This window comes from Pelmatolapia mariae, linkage group LG18 (assembly GCF_036321145.2).
Source record: "Pelmatolapia mariae isolate MD_Pm_ZW linkage group LG18, Pm_UMD_F_2, whole genome shotgun sequence".
Taxonomy (NCBI): domain Eukaryota; kingdom Metazoa; phylum Chordata; class Actinopteri; order Cichliformes; family Cichlidae; genus Pelmatolapia; species Pelmatolapia mariae.
This window is the reverse complement of record NC_086243.1, coordinates 32,520,835-32,538,209: the sequence shown is the minus strand read 5'-3', so window position 1 is coordinate 32,538,209 and position 17,375 is coordinate 32,520,835. Positions and strand designations below refer to the sequence as shown.

Here is a 17,375-nt window from a genome sequence, read left to right as displayed (position 1 = left end):
ATCAATGACTTTGTTCAGTTTTATACAAACTTTGTTTCTCATTTCTGGCTGAGCTGGATGAGATACACTTCAAATGGTCATTGTTTTCTATCTATGGAATATTGTTGCATTAGAGCCCCTCACTGAAGGCCATCCATCCTCTCTGACAGTCCAAATGGCAGCCATTTTAAGCAGGCATGAACATCGTACACGTTCAATAAGCTGCAAAGTGCACATCATAAACCACAAAACCAAAATGGACCTTTAGCAGTGCTGGAGATGGTGCAGGGTGGATGTGTTAGTCCTCTCTGTCATTTCAAAAGAACAGTTCCCAAACTGTTGTGACAGCCGGCTCTATCTTCCACTCCATCACAGGCTCCTGCCAATAATCCTTCCTCCCAACGCACACCGCCGTCGCCGCCCGGCCTCAGATACACGCTGTTTAGAAAGGAGACTTCAAGAGCTGCAATGTCCTCGGTTTGTGCGGATATTCAAAGGAATCGTGATCTCGTCTCTGCATCTTTCATCATCACTGCTGCCTCTGAATTTAAATGAGACAGCCCGCCTGCCTGGCAGGCTGGGAAGTTTTCTGACTCAAGCCTGGAAGAAAAGTGCAACTCACCAGCCATATACTTTGATTACTTGTCCATCTGTGGCCTGACATACCTGTGGTGAGGTCTACACGGAGAAAACACTTCACAAATAACAGGAATCATGAATATTCAGTTTTCACATTGAAAACTCATTCAAATAAGTCCATAAACTCCATGTCATAACCATTGTTTGTGATATTTCGTAACGAGTAATAAAAACTTTGTGTTCCCAGCTGTGTTTGCATTTTATGTTCATATACTGCGGCTTTGTTCTGTGGTTATTTGAATGCCTTCCCCTTTCTGTATTTTGTTACGCACACATAAAGAACAATAGAATACCTGAAAATCCTGAACAGGTGTTACACACACACACACACACACACACACACACACACACACACACACACACACACACACAGAATCCCAGTAATCGCAGAATAAAAGTTGCTTCTTTGTGAATTTGATGTTAGTATGACACAATTTTACATGGTTCCTTATACACAGCACACCATGTATGACTTTCATCCATCATGCAAACTAATTCTTCAAATCAGTCATCAGACTTCGTTGTGAATACCAGTAATTACGAGACATTTGATCATGAACTTGTGTGCACTTGGCTGCTCTTGGTGGTACCGCAACAACTAAGAGACAATTAGAGGCATTAACATTCCCACTGATGTTGTGTCCCTGGTCAAAACTGGTAGTGGAGTGCTGGCAAAGATTGTCTCATGCTAATAAGGTGCATGGCCAGAGGTTCCAATGTAAAAATGTTGAAATACTGATTATATTATTGCAATCAATCATTGCAAAATAGCTGTGTCTGATTCTGTTCCTGCTGTCTCGGCTTACACCGTGTTGTATTTTTTAGATTGAGAACTGACCATATTTGGAAAAGACTGCTAAGATATATCTATAAAGCATATAATAGTCTGCAGAGGTGCAAGGAAACAATACACATACCTTCTAATTAGTGTTAAGTAAAAACGCTTGAAAGGCATGAATGTCATGTTTAGGCATTAGCTGAGGAGAGGTCACCTATCAGCTACAGCTGCCTGTGTCACCGTCGACCTGTCAAAGTGATAACACCCTTAACTTTAAACCTTAAAAAAATCAAACAGGAGCGCTACAAAGTAGTAACTGTACAGGTATTATTAGCTAAAGAAAACAGCGTTTTGCACCAAGCTGTAAACAAGCTAACATCATGACTCGTGCACATTTTAACCTGGTGATCTCTGGGGACCGACACACCCAAGTGTCCATTAGAGGAAGTGCAACATTTAGCACAAAAGTTCTTGTAATCAAGACTTTACAAGTCACTGAGTTATGTCCGGCTGATGTTCACGAAGCAGTTGGCCAGATGACATCGTGGACACTGGCACAAGTTTCACTTATTTTTTTATTTTTAAATATAGCCAAACTAAACAGGAATGCTTGGATCCACGGATTCAGACACATCACATACACCATGAACCAGGAAAAATGGAAATCTGGAAGCCCGAAGTTCCATCTCACCGCAGGCACAGCTAAAGGTTACGTTAACCGATGCCACAATTGCTCTTGATTGCTTTGAGATTTGTGCTGATTGAGTTCCCAAATTGAGTAATTACATTCACATATCAAGTTTAGCTGACACTGAGCAACTCGCAGTGAACGTGACATTTTCCAAATTTCCTTTATTTATTTATTTTTTGTTCCACATGTTTTTATTTTATTTGAAGAAAGATTTCTTGACTGCTTTTCTCCCTTATTGGTAAGTGACACAACTTCAATTATAAACTTCACTTCCCATGTGTGCTTGCATGACAGAGCACAGGTGGGCTTTATTTGATCTCAATAAAGGCTCTGAGACAAACATTTGCAATGATGAAGATTTATTTACTGAAAGCATGACTGAATTCACTGGAATTAAACAGGAAGCAATAACAAAAGTGCCCCGGCTCTTTAATGAACAACAGTGAGTAGAAACTGACCAATAATGTAACCTTAATGTTAAAAATTTCAGACACACAGCTGGATTGCAGTATTATTCTGTAAAGAGGTAAGATGCTGGATAAGGCTAATTGCTGCTTATCTGTTTCCTGTGACACTTCCAGCTCCAGAGAGACTACAGCAAACATTCTGCTCCTATCACATCTGTACAGAGGCTCCATCTGGCTACCAAAGCTACCCGGGGATTGTTTCGTAGCAGAATATTTCTTTGTCTTGCTTTCAGCCCAGCATTAGAGAGCTCCATCTCTGGTGTCAATCAATACAACTGCAGCTCTAAGCCCACCACTAGCAGCTCTGCTGTCCCTGTGTCCCACACCATCTTCCTTTCCATCTGTCTGCACAGATCCCTGAGGCCCCTCCTGGCTTCCAGACGGAGCCAGACATGGTCCAACATCAATCAATATTTCTGCAGGGCTGTGCTGATGAGCAGAGCTCAGAGGTTTGGGTTTTTTTTTACATCGGATCAGAGCCAGGTGACATTTCTGAGAAATTTCTGGGAATGGAATGAAAACTCCTAATGGGAAATGGCTTTTAAAATAGTATCAGTTGTTTTGCATGTTTCAGCTCATTAGCTGCTAATTGGAGACATACTCTTTTTAGTGAGTGACTATCATTAGATTTTACTTTAGCTTCTTATCTTTTAAGCCCTAATTGTTTCCCATGTATTTAAGCAGGATAAAATTTGGGTTGTAAAGATTACAAAGTTACCTGACAGCTTTAATTCAGTGAATAAGATTTCACCCAGCGATAATCTGACTAAGATATCTCAATAAATATATGATGAAATGTTTACATTCCTTTGATATTTGACCTGAATCTGACCTCAGTCATGAGTGCCAAGCCTTACAGAGCAAAACAGAGAATTTACTGATGGATTCTTAAATTGGCGCCTTCAGGGGTTTTGTGCAAGGAAGTCAAAGTTTTGTGTCTCTTCGGTCACATTACAAGACTTAGAGGGCAGCTCAGTCCATCAGGAGTGAGGACAGAAGCTGTCTGATATAAAAATCCTTTCAATGCTTTACCCCTCCTGCCTCTGCACCCAGAATCAAGGGTAATAACTCCTCGCTGCTTTCTGGAGACTTTTCTGTGATGTTTATGATCCCCTTTACCAGCTAGGCCTGAGTGCACAGGAAAAGCATAAAGCAAACCTTCTCCAGAATTAGCTTTAATATCTTGCCGTAAATATGACGCACAAAGAGAGAGGAAGATTCCCCGAGACGTTTAAAGGAGGCAGTGAGTTCACAAGCAAAAGATGAACATAAAAAACAGCTTTTATCGAGTGCCGCTGCTGCCCACGTAGACCAAGCATGAAGCAGCCACACTCCATTTTGCACTTCCCTCTGTCAGAATATCTGTCCTTTAGTTCCTGCTACCAGCGTGTCGAACGCTGTTAAAACTGTAATCCCAACATCCGACTGCATGAAAGGCAGGTTTCTGTTTGGTTTGCAAAATGATGAAAAATACAGCCTACATTCCCCCCTTCTCCCTCTTCACCACACAGTCTGCCTGTGTATATATAGCGTCTGTGGCATCAAACCAACAGATCATTTTTGACAATCAACAAAAGTGTAAAAAATAATGGCTGTTGGCAACAAAAATGCTATTTAGCGATTAAAAAAGTAGTCTGATTATATTTTTTATTGGCTAAATATAATTGTGAAGCATATTCTGAGCACATCTGTAGCTAAAATAGAACCAGGCCAATAGTTTGTGGCCCAGTCTTAGTGATGAGGGGCATTTGCTGAGGTTGGTTATGGAAATGGGTGACAGATAACGCATGACTGATAACTGTTTTATATTCCCTAGTCAGCCATAATGGATGGAAACTGACTTCAGACTAACATGTCACGGAAACCTTGAAGTCAGCAAATATGATTGAGCGAGGAGCTGCGTGTAGTCGGTCGCGTCTTTGTCACGATAACTCAAGATTTTCCATCTATCCATTTTGTTTTACTTATCCAATTCAGCATCTGTGGGGTGGGGGGTGGGGGGGGACCACTTGCACTTGCACTAACTTCACACATCTAACACCGAAGACACAGCGAGTTTTCCCGTGAGGCAACAGTGCTAACCGCAATGCCACAAGTCAAGACTTTATTACTCTGTAATTACCTTATCTGATACTGTGACCATTGTAACCAACAAAAACATGTTGGCATTGGTGCCTTTTCAACACTAGCCAAAATCTCGTCAGGTTAAAGAATCGCATGATGCATATGTTTCTGTAGTGAAAGCAAACTCATGGTGGACAGAATCTGCTCACTGTTAGTCTTCAGTACATTTCTTTCCGTATTCCCTCCCACAGCCACAGATCTCGATGATTTCATCTTCTGGGTTCAAGAAATTTGGTGGCACCAGACCCAGTTTCTCACCACCAGCTTTTTTCTGTCACTTGAAGTACTTGCATCAAGTAACAGCACATCGCCACATGTGGGTCATGTGACTTTGGTGAACAATCTCCCGCCTGGCTTCCACCAGAGCTCGAACTGTAAAAAAGGAAACTGTGGTTGTGACCTTAAAATGGCCTCAGAAACAGGACTCTCTGAGTAGCAGTAAAAGCAGCTTCGGGCTGATCTCGAACAACAACTGCATCCATTTCTAACACTCATAGCAGAGCTGCAGACTCAGACATCCACCCCAGCCTTGTTTTTCTCCGTCTGTCTGTCTGTCTGGCTGTCCAGCTCGGCTAAACTGACCCGCTCAGCTTTGGATCTAAGTGACCCCTGTCACCGGCGTGTCTGCGGCTCGCAGCCAAACGCCAGTGGAGTGAAATTTGACGTGGCGGGCGTTTGCTGTCTTCAGCCACAACAGTGAGACAGCGAGAGTGAGAGAGAGGGAGGGGGCAGCCCTGGAGTGAGTGGTGCTGGGTGCCAGGCTAGACATGGAGACAGGACAAAGTTGACTCTCAACTCCAGCTAACCCCGAGAAGAGCCACGGGGGGTGGGGGTGAGAGCACCAGCGAGGATACGTGTGTGTGGGGGGGCACCCATAGTCTGGATGGGGTCTGCTTAAAGTTTCTAGAATAAGAGCCAAATTATTTAATCACAACGAAGCTCGTTATAGGTTCCAGTTGAAGGCAATAATGAATTAAAGACACAATCACGCAACATCATTACAAATACATTTTAATTAGATTAGTTATAATCAGGCTGAGTTTATTTGATGGTTGTTGTTAAAGCTATATCTAGTATATGATTACATTACATTGTATTAATTAATTATTTTTGAATAAAACACTAAAAAAACAAAGCAGAATACTTTATTTAATCTAATATTTAACTGAATTCCTTTATATTTTATTCTTTTTTGCAAAATAAGTTCATAGTTACATGCATGTAATCCAACACATGGCAAAATATGCAAGTAAATTCAATAAACTTTCATATTTATAAAAATAAAATTAAGTCAGCAAGTGTGTTATTTGTTGATGATTTAGCAATACCAGGAAAATATTGGGAAATAAACAATAAATTATTTAATAAATGTAAATAAATTGTGAATAAACTATATTTCTGCTTTAAAAGCTTCAGATGTGGTCAGAGAAACCACAAATATGTACAGTGCTGTAAAAATTCTTCACTTTCACCTTGCATGCATTAAAAACACACACATCTCCACCAGCTTACCGACGTCTCACACATCCCACACATTTTCAGACAGGCCTTTGATTACGTCTCGCACTTCAGGAAAAAAAAATCCGGCGAGAGATATTCTTGTAATTTTCTTCTCGTCATCAGTTTCTCTCTCGATGATGGGAGCTGACAGAACTGGGACCGCGGCGCTCGCGCGAACAGGCCAAACACCTCCGAGTCTTCACTCTGTTGTACCGTCTCATTCTTTTCAGACTCCGTCCCTCGACTGTTTAAGATTCACGCGAGGAACGGCGTTTGGTTCGGTTTCCAAGACTCGGCGGGCCTTAAAGGTTTAAAGGAAAAAAGAGAGCGACGGGGAGGAAGGAGGGAAATGCTGACGGCCTGTGACGGCTGCTTGTCATCCACAGTTCTGAATAAAGTTGGTACTTTGATATCTCAGGTTTCCTGCGAATGTCAGTCAGTTAGTCTGTGTGCTTCCTTTATTTCTCCTTTGTTTCTCTAATAACTGCCTGTTATTTAAATGCATCACACAGTGTTCGTTAATGCTACTTTCAACAGAAATTTCAATTCAAACAGTCTCCATGTTAACATCACTATGCTAACATGCCTTAAATGCACCAGCATGCCTCTGCTTACTGTGTTCAGCATCATCGATAAGAAGAAGGATCCGTTTCATTTTGCTGCAGAAACTGTAAGACACACGAAAAACATCAACAGTGAGGATCTGCTGGGGCCCGGTCAGTGAGCAATCTTAGATTTTCTGGTTTCCGTCAGATAAACACAACTCTGACTGCAGACACATTTGAGCCAGTTGTAGATGCATCACAGTTAAACGATCTCAGTTACTGGCTGATAATAGCTTGAGATGCTAACAGTTGGTGCTTAAAGGTACTGCTTTATGAGCTGTAATTTTTTTAAAGAGCATTCAGGAGAAGAATGAACATCATCAGAATCCTTAAGTTTATTTTTAATTAACGAGGCAGACGTGTCCTCATCTGGCTGTAGAACAGTTTTCTTATTTTTTTTCTTAGTTTATCACCTCTGAAAACACACAGAAGCAGCTGTGGTATTATCACAACTTCAGTTCTGGAGAGACGCACGTGCAGCAACCAGACATCAGTGGGCTGAATCCTCCTTTGGTTTCTTTGATGGCTGGGTGCTGAGGCAGGAAGCCAATTTATAGGTGAGGGACACATGAAACTAACGTGCACATCAAACACCTTTCAGCTGGTTCTTTTTTAGGGAGTGGCCATTTTTAGTAGGCAGTTGTCAAGTTTTTCCTGGCTTATAGATTTTTAGCCATCAGAGCGGCAGCGTTTCTTAAAAACAGCTGTACCTTTGTGAAGAGCTGGTGTCACACTCTTCTCTTTTGCAGTCTGACATGAATGAAATGCCAGATTATTTTTTACCTTATCACACTACACAGCAGATTGTGCTCAGTTGCACTTGTGGGCTAAAACAAGATGGCTGCTGCAGACAGAGCTGTGAATGTCTATTACCGAGTTCACACTGGCCTATAAGTCACACTGAATATCTGAATCTGGAAATTCCTGCAGTTAATAACTGACTCTTGCATAGAAAATCAGAAATGCTTCTGATATCAGTCACAGTCTTTAAATCAGGAATGTGACACTTTTTGATTTCCCCGGGATTTGCTGTTCTGTGTCTGTTGTTTACAAACCTGAAGCCAGAGAGGGAAAAAATTACTTCCTTTCAATGGCAGAGTTATTATATAACAAAGCGATATCTCTATAAAAATGTGCCCATTTGGCTGATACAGGTGTTAATAGAGCTGAAAATACCTTCACAATGCACTGCCCCTCTTTCATAGCAATTACTTAACAATAACAGGTGCCGCTTTTCTAGCCAAGCCTAAAGTGAAATTGTTGGGCTATTAAAATCCCATAGCTCTGAAAATGTTATCGCCGTCTGCTCCACTTTTAGAATGAACTCGGTCTGCTCTACAGATAAGAGGACAGGTCGTTGGAAGAAATATGGCCGCACTGGTCCTTTATCTGCCCTCGCCAAATGATTCTACATCCACAAGGACGCCCGAGTGAGTGAGAGAGTGGATTTGGGATTCAGCAGAGAGCGAGCCGAGACGGCCGAGTTCATTCCTGCCCCGTCGGGGTACATATCAGATAACGTTGTCGCTTTCGGTTTGATCTGTAATTTCCTGGAAGACGAGGAGCGATGTGACAGATGGCGCTCACGGTGAAAGAGCTGCCGAGGACGAGGACATGTTGGGGTGCCGTCAAACCTCCAGCGAGACTGGAGAGCGGGCAGGGACACGAGGAGGGGCCGGCCGTCGCTTCTACTTCTTTTTTCCCACATTTTCGCTGCAAAAAATCCCCTGAATGCAAGACAAGAAGACCCCGGAGGTCAAAGAGTTTAGCATTTGTTGAATCACATTAATGTATATTTTGGAGCCTCGCTCCTGCCAGCTCACATCAGATGTGATGTTTCTGCTGCTTTCTTTAATAATCAATTAAAGGAACATGCAGTTTTTGTAAGAAAGACCTAAAAATCACAGATTTATCCCCAGCTCTCTGTTGGTGCTTTAAAACTGGTAGCACTTTATATTAAGGTAAACCTACTCACCATCAACTCTTTGTCTGTTTGCAGATTAATCACATGTTATTAGCTTTTCATTTGTCATGTATTACTCCCTTTTTTGCGCAACCCTGTTCTACGAGAAGCAGGCCATTAACTTAAGCATTTCCCCTCTAGTTTCTTATAATTACTGTGTAATGTTACCAAGTTAGGAAACTGCTGAACATGAATCACAATCATAATGTGTTACTTGCTGTGGGGTTTGTGAGGTCAGGATGGTGGGAGGGCTCGAGCCAATCCCAGCTGTGATAGAGGCAGCGTGCACCGTGGACAGGCTGCCAATCTGCTGCTGGGCTAAGACCGAGAGGCAGACGAACATTCACACCAACAGCCAAGTCAGAATCACCAATCACCATTTACACTTAGCAAGTTAGCACTTTCATATGATTTCAGTCAATATTACTATAAAATCATCTGAGCTGATAAATGCAGTGTGCACAGAATCCATCAGAAAAAAATTCGACTTCCTTTTTCATTTCTGACTTGTGTCTAATCTTTTCATCTACACTACTCCGTTTTACTGTATGAGGTTTTATCTGCAGCTAACCCTAGCATTATCTGATGTTTTTACTGAAACTGCACCAACTAAAAAAATAATAACGCAATGTTAAATGTCAACAAAAATTAAATGTGAAAAGAGTCATCCATAGACCAGAAGTCTAAAAATACAGTGAGCAGCATAAAAGTAATTTTCATCTACAATTATGACGATTTCATTCCCAACCAAGCAGATAAAACACACAGATGACATGACAGATGTGTCAGCAGTGGGGCGTAGCAGAGCTACGAGTCACTTCTTCTCATCACAACATCTTTTGCAAAACCACCGCGTCCAACTGCTGTGCTGCACTTCAGCAGCATAAATAAATGGCACCAAAATAAACTTTAAGCACAAGTTTACAGTCATTTGATACACAGTCATGTTTCCTTTAACAGGAAATTGAAACATCTGACTTCCTCATTCCTGACAGGCCAGAGGACCACACTGACGGACATCGAGCGCCTATCGAATGGAGGCAGCGCGGCCACACGAAGAGTCTCCTCAAGTTCAAAAGTTCCTACTGTGAGGAAGCAACTATTTCTGCTTTCAGTGCAGCTCGTGGACTCGTTATGGAGTCAAACTCTCAGCCAACACTTAACATTTATACCTCCACACAGCTGTGAGCTGGTCTGTCAAACAACATAAAAAACTGGCTGTTAATGGTGGCTGCTGTCCAAGAAATCCACTTCTCTGTTTTGCACTCTTACAAAAGAAAAACTATGAGCTGTCATCTGCAACAGCTGTTCTAGTGTTATAAATAGAAAACAGAGCATTTAGCATTTCTTTTGTAATTATAACACAGTGGCATTAAACTAAGAGTTCACAAACACTAGCACACTAATGAAGTCCGCAGCAGTGCTGTAATAAATGTTAACTCTGTGCCATTTGCCTTTTATTTATTTATAGGCTTGAATAGAGAATTGGACAGGATATGCCGGGCCAAACGGAGTGAGGCGCTTGAACAAGTGGCCTAAAATATGCACTGGTGACACTGCAGTTACATTTTGTCAATGTCAAATTCCTTTTATGGTGATTTCTGGGGTTTTAACAGGTGGCATTGGGCTGTATTGTACGGTTGTCTTGCAGATGAAAGAAACCACAAATGAATGCTTCAATGGAAAAGATTAAAGATTAGCAGTGGTGGGGCTAGCAGCAGAAATAGTAGCAGTCAGGGTGTGATCTCATCACTGCCCAACAGGAAACGCTCAATATAACATCGAGTGGGAGTGATTATGGTTAACTGGGTGATGGGTTAGGGGAAATGTTTAAAATACTGTATGCAGCAGGTGTCAGTTTAGATTTCAGGTGAGCTGTAAAAGCAGGACCTTGATGTTTTAGGTAGACTACCTTGATCAAAGGGGGATGGGATACAGCACAGGATGCAGATAAAAAACGTGAGAGAAGCAGCTGACTCAAGCTGACTGCCTGAACTCTTGATCACTTTAAAAAAAAATATTTGTGAACTGCGTGAATACTGACACAGGCTTTCAAATCACATGGGACTCTATGGGGGAGTTGCTTTCTTCTTTTAGAGTCAGCCTCAAGTGGACATTAGTGGAACTGCACCTTTTGGTACTTCCGTCCGCAGGCTGCTGTAAGGATAAGCCACAAAACCCACCACAGTAATGCAATTAAATGCAAATGATATCACACGCAACTAAATATATCCTCGAGGTTTCAGTTCACTGTAGTCACGGTAACTAAAACATACTTCCAACCTGCAAAGAAGTTATCATCTTGCACTTCTTTAAAAATGTAACCCAAGCTGCATTCAAACATTGACACACAGTGTTGTGCAACACGTAACCAAATGTTTTCATCTTATTTTGAGTCCTAAAATCACATTTTTGTTAAGCTGGGTTAATGTAATTACACCATCTTTTCTGATTGTCTGCTAACGCTAAAGGTCTGTGAAGGTTCTCAGTCATCCAGGTCATTGTAGTCAAAGGAGTTAGCAAAGAAAAGCGTCTGGACTTCTTAAAGTTGCTTGAAGACGTTTCACCTCTCATCCGAGAAGCTTCTTCAGTTCTAAGGTCAAATGGCCGAGAGTCCCAGATTTAAACCCAGTGGGAGTATCCCCCCCAAAGAGGAACAAAGGACCCCCTGGTGATCCTCTAATCACATGAGCCAAGGTGTGAAAGTGGGTGTGGGACCTAATCAGCCAGGGTTTCGAGTGAGCTCATTGTGAAACCTGGCCCCACCTTGTCGTGTGAATTCCTGAGGTCAGATGGCCCAGGATGTGAGTGGGCATTAAGGCGTCTGGGGAGGGAACTCAAAACTGGATTATAGATGGCAGACAGTTGGTGTCGTAAACCACCGCCTCTGTTCAAAGATGGTCGCTCACAGTGGACATAGATGGCCTCTTTCACTCCTCTTTCAAACCATCTGTCCTCTCTGTCCAAAATGTGAACATTGGCATCCTCGAAAGAGTGACCTTTGACCTTTAGATGCAGATGGACTGCTGAGTCTTGTCCTGTGGAGGTGGCTCTTCTATGTTGTGTCATGCGCTTGTGAAGTGGCTGTTTGGTCTCTCCAATGTAGAGGTCTGGGCATTCCTCGCTGCACTGTACAGCATACACCACGTTGTTAAGTTTGTGTTTTGGAGTTTTGTCTTTCGGGTGAACAAGTTTCTGTCTGAGTGTGTTGCTGGGTCTGAAGTACACTGGGATGTCGTGCTTGGAGAAAACTCTCCTGAGTGTCTCTGATACACCGGCTACATAGGGGATGACAATGTTGTTGCGTCTGTCTTTCTTATCCTCCCTCGCTGGTGTCTGATCTTCTTTTCTGTGCCTCTTTGCGGGGTTTAAATCTGGGACTCTCGGCCATTTGACCTTAGAACTGAAGAAGCTTCTCGGATGAGAGGTGAAACGTCTTCAAGCAACTTTAAGAAGTCCAGACGCTTTTCTTTGCTAACTCCTTTGGCTAACGCTAAAGCAGACGTTACTCTTATTCTGTCGTGTTTAGAGATGCAGAGAACGAAAACATGGGCCCAGTGTGTTTTTACCTCTCAGACCCAGCTGTGTTAAAATGTTTTTCTTTCCTTCTTTGCAGTACGAGCAGTAGTGACAGTAGTATCAGCAGTGGAGACTCAACCTGCAGCTGTACCCATTACACACCTTCTCGTACACACACACAGTTGTTCATGTGTGCTACACAGCTGCAGCCTCCCATTGTTCTGCTTTATCTCCGCTCCCTTAAGTTAACCAGCCTGTTTCTCCATTACACACAGCATGATGCCTTAATTAAGACTGATGCAGGATTGTGTGAAAGTGATCCTGTTGATCACATGACCAAACAATGAAATAAAAAATAAATAAAAATCATATAAAGAGAGACGGACCCTCTAAGACCTGCAAATTCATGTAGACAAAATGTCCCTCACCCCCTCATTATCAGTCCCTTAGTCCGTCAGGTACACTGCAAGTATGTGGACACACACTGATAATCACCTATGACTCATCATCCGCTTACTTTTGCATGAGTACACGATGTGTGTAACACAGACAGGGGTGGGTGAGGTATCATTGCTACGTGTCTGCTCTCCTGTCCGTAACGTATTCACAGTCACACACTGAGCAGCAGACAGCAGCGGTAACGGATGAGTCACCATCCTAACTTCTCATCAGGTTGCCGTTTGTCTCCATCCGGCAAAGATGAATGAACAGAGTCGGGGATGAATTTATGTCAGCCAATCAACAGCCAGACAGAGAACACGCATTACTACAAGACCCCCATTACCATGGTGATCCTGCAACACCACTCATGAGGAGGTTGCAGTAGCAACACAAAACGAGGAGTGCATAGCTATGAGTATTCAGAATATTTTTACCGGTGCAAATTACTGGAAATCTTTACATTTAAATTAGCTGTAAATGGGACTTTCATATGTTCATAGGGAGGGGGGGTCTTCTTACAGGGAACCTGCTGTAGTGGGCTGCCGTGTTTTCACATGAGTCCAGATGAGCCAAGGCAGTGTCCAGAATACCAGAATATGATGGAAAACACAGCAGGATTAAACGTGCCTCAGGTCTAGATTTTTTCATGTTAAACTGATGACCAACATCTCATTCAGGCTTGGAAAGGTAGAAGTAAAGGAGGAGGAGTCAGTCAGTTTCAATCACTGCTAGATGTCACAAAGTCTTACATACTTGTCCTTTAAGCACTGATCACCAATTATTGGGAAAATTACAGAAACCAACCTCGTGTCTGAGATGTTTTCTGTGAATCCAATCTGATTGTAAATCTTAATAAAGGTAATATTTCTCTCAAAAACACCCTCACCTGTAATAAGAGTCATTCAAAGGACTAGAAGTATCCCCAGTCACATTTCAACCAATCAAAATGCTCCATATATCATTTTTTTTTATTCAATTCGATTCTATTCAGTTTTATTTATAGAGCGCCAAATCACAACAACAGTCACCTCAAAGAGCTTTATATTGTAAGGTAGACCCAACAATCACATGACCCCCTATGAGCAAGCACTTTGGCAACAGTGGGAAGGACTCCCTTTTAACAGGAAGAAATAGCATTCTCCTATTTAAATATCTTTAAATGTTTTGTTTTATCTGCTTAACATTGTTTTATTACATTGCTGGTGCAACATCAGCCACACATGAAAGCTCATTGTTGAGTGTCACAGACAGAAACATAACACGAGAGTGTAATGAAGACAGATCAAACCAAACATAAAGCAGTGTCTGGGTCACTGTGTAGGACTGTATAGCTGAAATGCACATCTGTATTAAGAGTTTCTACATCACCTGACGTGGTCAGGGTCTCCTTTTACTTGTACTGTCAGATGGAGGCACTTTTAACAGCACATCTACAACACAAGCAAACACATCACCTAGGTGATGCTGGTCCAGCTCTCTTTTCGTGTAGAGGAAGTGATGATTTGTTTCCAAGTGCCTTGGTCGTACATTAGCACTCTGGCCGAGGGCTAACATCCTCAGCCAAAAACAAACACTTCCCAGAGCTTGTCTGCTGACATTTTAAGCAAACTGTCAGCTTAGGTAACTATTCATGGTGTGTTCCACACACAAAAGCAATCAGAGCATTTAACGTGTCACCCTGTAATAAATCCCACCATCCTGCCACTATAATATCAGAATCGATGGGATTCATTTTGAAAAAGGCGTTTTAAACCATCTATCCCTCATCACAAATTTTATTGTTGTCTGTTTGAATTTATACTGAAGCTGTGTTTGCAAACGTGCAGAAATAATTAATGATGAGATGAAAACAAATGCTATAAAATCTCTATATGTTAATGATGGAATATCAGTGGATATGATGTGAACATGCTCATCCATATTCTTAAATTCTAATCTCACGCAGAGTTTCGTAAACCCACTCTGATGATTAACCCCAACCGCCCACCGACCAAGATCAATTACACTCACTCCCTATCTGCTATCGCCTTTGAAGCATCAAACTGTATCCCATCATTGGGCAAGAGTGGAAAAGACAGTGAGTCAGTTAAGAAATGGAAATCGCCTCTGCATTCATCAGTGATTTCCTACAAACTGCTGCTACAGTAAACTGTTGTTTGATTACGGCAACAATTACAATCACAGTTATTTTGGCCACGGCTGAGATCACAGTTAACGGGACTGTTTGTGGACTGACTGGGTTTATTGAACGCATCTCTTTAACTGTTGCGATGTACCCTTGAAATTTGATTGTAATTCATCTGAAATAGGAATGGAAATAAAGAACGCAAGAAAGAAATGAAGTAAACATGCCACAGCCCGGCGGGACCAACGGGGTCAGAGCACTGTTACGAAACGCAGAGCAGCACAGTGCGAACGTTATCTTCGTTATCTTCCTTTAATAATTGTTAAAGGAGGAAAATGTAAATGAAATCTGAATTGGACTAATTTCACAACCCTAGGTGTGACGCGCCCTCGCTGCACACCTTTACTTGCTGTGTCAGCTACAAGGTTGATTTCAGCAGTAAGTCAACACAAGCAAAAAACTCCCACAGACTGCAGATTCCTGTATGTTGACTTCAGCTGTCGGTGGGCTCAGAGCTGTAAGACTGAATGTCTATGAATGTCCTAACTATCCGTTGCTACAGTGCATGAACTGTGCAGGTGACAGTTTGCCAGAAAATCATTATAATTGTCCAACAAAACCTTCTTTAAGCAAATAAAGCTGTTTGTCATTTCTGCATTGGTTTCATTGTGATTTCAGGTGAAGTAATTATCATAATTAATCATTACAGTACCCGATTAATCAGTTATTTCAGCACATCGCTGCAGCACAGTCCAATTCCGATACAGCACCACCACAACTGAGGCGCCATTCACACACAAACCGTCATCCGCACACACAATCCACAGCGTCACATCACCGAGAAACGGAGGAGGAAGAAAAACACACAGACAACGCAAAGTACACGCGCACAGACACACAACACCTCCTCATCACATTTTAATCGTTTATTGTCATTTTTTTCACGCAAATAAACAACTAAACCAAAACCCGAAAGACTGTCCTCCTCCTCTCCATCCTATTGATACGCAAGGTGGCATCTCTCCCATCCACACCCTACACCTAATGCGCATGCGTGCCGCGGCAAACAAAGGACCAGGCAATTAACCGGCGGGGTACGGCTAATAAAGTTTGACTCGCCGCGTAAGCAAACAGATAAATTCGAGCAGCGGCAGAAACAAGAAGACGAGTGAAAAGATGAACTCTGTGTTTGTGCGGGAGAGAATGCAGCTTAGATTCTCCATCAACCACCCCCCACCCTCCTCCTTCTCCTCCTCATCATCAACATCATCCCACAGAGGCTCCTCACCCCCCCCCCCCCCCCCCCATCCCTCCTCCATACTCCTGCTGAGTGCAATAAAACGAGAATATGAGATCAATAATTCATCTGAATCATGACACGGACTGATGTGGTTAGAGAGTGCATGTGATAAGAGTCACTGAGTGCGTGCGTGTGTGCGCGTGCGTGTCGCATTCAGGCAGAACGGTGTCACACCTCCACAAAGACAAAGAGGTGGGGAGAGCAGAAGAGCACTCTTCTTATTTCTGGATGTTCAACTGTTTACTGGCTGCAAATTATGAGGGGGGGCACCCCCACCCCACCCCCCGAGCCCCAAATCCCCCCCTCCCCTCTGCGGTGCGGAGCAGTCTGTGGAAATTATATAATCATAAACGATATCAAAGCAATCAATAAATAATAAAGAGCACGCTACTCGATCGCACTTTGAGCGCAGTCGAGGTGATTTTTGCTTTTTTCCCTCAATAAAAGTGAGAAAAGCGAGACCGTGTCTGAGCGCGTGCTCTCCCAGACTGTACACACCCCTTTTTAAACTCGTGCACATTTTGTCGCCTGGAAAAGAAAAAGAGAAAAAAAAGAGCACAGAAGAAAACAGAATTTTACAGTTTTCTAATTTCCCCCTTTTTAAAAAATATTTGATTTCCTTCTTTTTTCACGACATCTCCACGTCCTTTGTCTCATCCCCTGCACTCGCTCCGCGCGGCTGTCCAAACGGAGAGATGGGAAAAGACAAAAGGAATAAAGAAAATAAAAGAGCCACGAGCATGTGAGCGGCTCCGTGGGGCAGTAAAAGAGGAGAGTGGGGCGATGGAGCAGCTCTTACCGTGTACACTGAAGTTCCGACACGTTCTCTGCGCTCCTGGCAGCTTCAAGTAGCGGCTGCTGGATTTTTTTGCGGCTTCTCCTGCGCGCCCAGCGGCTTGTGCCTGCTACACGGTACGGCTCCGCGGCGATCCTCCGCCTGCGCGCACACGCATCCGAACGCACGTGCACGCGCGAGCGGTGTGCACTCAGAGCAGAAGCGTGAAGAAAACGTACCTGTTCCTAACGACTCGCTTTATTAAAGCTCTGTGGTGCACGCGTCTTTATTTCCATTTATTTCTCTAGGATCATAAAACACTTAATGCTGCTTTATGATCATTTTATCACTGCTGTGCTGCTGCATATGTGAGACCGAGCAGTGTCTCCAAACGTGAAGCTCATTTTTTTCTTTTCTGAGTTCAATCCTTCACACAAAATGATTCATTTTATTTTATTTATGTATTTAG

At 42.7% G+C, this 17,375-nt stretch overlaps 1 protein-coding gene across 1 annotated transcript in view; it reads right to left on the bottom strand.

The window, feature by feature from the left end:
• The window catches only part of basp1 (brain abundant, membrane attached signal protein 1), a 52,811-nt gene extending 35,726 nt beyond the window's left edge, over positions 1-17,085 (bottom strand). The window contains exon 1 of the mRNA XM_063462138.1: positions 16,931-17,085. The gene's annotated coding sequence lies outside the window, so the exon portion shown is untranslated. The remainder of the gene's footprint in view (positions 1-16,930) is intronic.
• Positions 17,086-17,375: the final 290 nt, after the last annotated feature.